Below are 2713 nucleotides of genomic sequence, written 5' to 3' on the forward strand. Positions count from 1 at the left end.
GCTGCATCTCAATCGCATCTCTCTTCACATCCTCAACGCCGATTCTCCAACCGTCGTCACCCCCCGCCCCATTACAGTCCAACCATTGTCCTCAATTATCATCTTCACCGTGTCTTAAACGCGCGTCTCAACCGATGGTCCAATCGTGTTTCAACGCGCCGCCTCAACTGTGTCTCAACTGGCTCATGCAATTGCATCTCAATCAGGTCCAATTTGCGTTCTCAGAGCCGGCCGTCCTCCTGCGCAGTGCGAGTCTATCGTGAACCGACACTGCACGTGCGGCTCCCACTACCTAAACCCGCGTAGCCGGCAAAGGCTGGCGCTGCTTCCTGGCCGCAGTGTCGGACCCGCCGGGCTCGATGACGCGTGTTCTCGTTGAGGCCGTGCAGGCGACAGTCGACTGCGCTTTCCACGAGAAGGCGGTGTTCCCCCTGATCAAGTGCAGGCTGCAGCCCAGTGATAGGTGACGCGGGGGTTGAGCTAGCGTTGAGCTCGGCAGGCAGGGTAGGCGAGGGGTGGAGGGGAGGTGGGAGGAAGGCGGGTGCTTCCCCCTGATCAAGCAGGGCTCAGGCAGAGGATAGTGACCAGTGGTGAGCGTTACGGCAGCAGGGTAGGTAAGGGGAGGGGAGAGACGGCGGTGGTTCCTGCCTGATCAGAGCCGGCAGCTCAGGCAAGGTGGATAGTGACGCGGGTGAGTGGAGCGTGTGACAGCAGGGCAGGTAGGTAAGGGGGAGGGGAGGAAGCGTCGTTCCCGCCTGATCAACGCAGGGCTCAAGGCCAACGTGAGTAGTGACCGGACCTGAGCGTTGTCACGGCATCGCAGGGTAGGTAAGGGGGGGAGGGGAGGAAGGCGGTTGTTTCCCCCTGATTGCACGACGGCTCAGGCTAGTGATAGTGACCGGTGAGTGACCGTTGCCGCAGGGCAGGGTAGGGAGGGGGAGAAGGCGTGTTCCGCCCCTATCAAGCAGGGCTCAGGCAAGTTGTGTAGTAACCAGTGAAGTGAGCGGTTGACGTGCAATGCAGGTAGGCGAGGGGAGGGGATGGGGAACGCGGTTGTTTCCCGCCTGATCTAGAGCAGGCTCAGGCAAGGTGATAGTGAACCGGTGAGTGAGCGTTGACGGCAGATCAGGTAGGGTAAGGGGGAGGGTAGAGGCGACTGATACACGGGTTAGGGTGAGGGGCGAGAAGGCGGTGCTTCGCCCGATCCACCAGGGCTCAGCGCAAGGTGATAGTAACCGGTGAGTGAGCGTTGACAGCAGCAGGTAGGTGAGGGGAAGCGAGAGGGACGTTTTTGTATAAGTTAGACTAGGATTACGGTTAGGGTTAGCAGTTAGGTCTCGGTTTGTTATGATTAGGGTCATGGTTAAAGGTAGCATTACGGTTCAGGTGTAAAGGTATAAGGCTAGGTTGAGTAATATAACGTATACGTTAAGTTAGTCAGCTGCATGTGAAAACAATCTGTACGACCTGACTCGGGTGACCTCGCTCGCGACCTGACCCTGTGAGCCTGACCGTTTGTGACCGTCTCCTTCCTGACTCGACCGTCGTGACCCTCCTCGAACCGCACCCGGCTGCGACCCGACCTTAGGACCCGACCGTCGCGACCTGTCCTCATGCACGCTAACTTCAACCGACAACGCGCACACGGCGCGTCTGCCGGCGTGAGCCGGCGAGCGCCGCCCTTCTGTCGCTTCCTCGAAAGCGCCTCTTGACGAGACCTATGATGCTGCGAGAACCTTCTACTGCAGTCAGCCACTAGAGGGCGCCTGCAGGGACAGTCGCGGGCCACAGCAGGGCCGGCGTCAGAAAGGCTGGTTACTGGCTGCTGCGTGCACTAACTTGCGCACCATCTGTCTTCTCCCTTCTCCCTCCTCTCCCTCCTCATGGCCTCTGTGCCTCGAGGCTCCCCTCATCCCGGCTCTTCCTCATGCCTCGCTCCCTCACTATCCTCCTCCTCTCCTTCTCATCCTGCCTCCCTCGCGCCTTCTGCCGCCTCCTCTCCTGCTCCTTCCTCCTCCTCGCTCGTCCTCTCCTCCCTCTCCCTGTTCCTCCTCTCCTCTCCTCTTCCTTCCTCCCTGCTCCTCTCCTGCGTCCGTTCCTGCCCCTCGCTCGTCCCTTCTCTCCTCCCCTCCTCGTTCCCCTTCCTGCCCTCCGCTGTCCTCTCGCGATGCGCGTCGGTTGTGTCGATTTCCTTTGGCGAGCACGCCCGTGTAGCCGCGCAAAACAATATCAGTGGTGGTTGACCGTTCCCGATCCGACCCTGAATTATTGCCCAAGCGCCCTAAAGCATTTTATTGTCAATGTTTCTTTAAAGTAAACAAAAAATATAATAAAAAATATAGGAAAACAATAAAATAATAGCAATTGGGACATTTTCCCGTGCTTCAAAAGCAAGACAACGCCATCCTTCGGCACGATTGCGTTCATAAATAAAAATATTTCAGAGAAAATAAGAATGGTTTTTTCCCTACCTACCGGTACGCTATTTTGTTTCGGCCAGTAACGGTAACGCAGCACATACTCATGCCCTCTGCTTCTTGCGCGCCTTACCGCTTTCGGTTCCATCACATCACCCCACGCGTTGCACAGAGTTTGCGGCACTTACCGTCCACTGGGCGCGCAGCGTTTTAGAACGGCGCCGTATCTGGCAGATGCTGGATTGGCTAGCATACAAGCTGCCATCCTCAACCTCTCGCCAAGCGCGTATCCGTCT

General features: G+C 57.6%; 1 long non-coding RNA gene across 1 annotated transcript; it reads left to right on the forward strand.

Moving 5' to 3' along the window:
• The first annotated feature begins 312 nt into the window (after nucleotides 1–312).
• LOC106820153 lies at nucleotides 313–1099 on the forward strand. The gene is made up of 3 exons (XR_001395569.1): nucleotides 313–439; nucleotides 500–504; nucleotides 1079–1099. It is a non-coding gene; the product is annotated as an uncharacterized LOC106820153 (long non-coding RNA).
• The last annotated feature ends 1614 nt before the right edge of the window (nucleotides 1100–2713 follow it).

This window comes from Priapulus caudatus, unplaced genomic scaffold (assembly GCF_000485595.1).
Source record: "Priapulus caudatus unplaced genomic scaffold, Priapulus_caudatus-5.0.1 Scaffold7673, whole genome shotgun sequence".
Classification (NCBI taxonomy): Eukaryota; Metazoa; Priapulida; class Priapulimorpha; order Priapulimorphida; family Priapulidae; genus Priapulus; species Priapulus caudatus.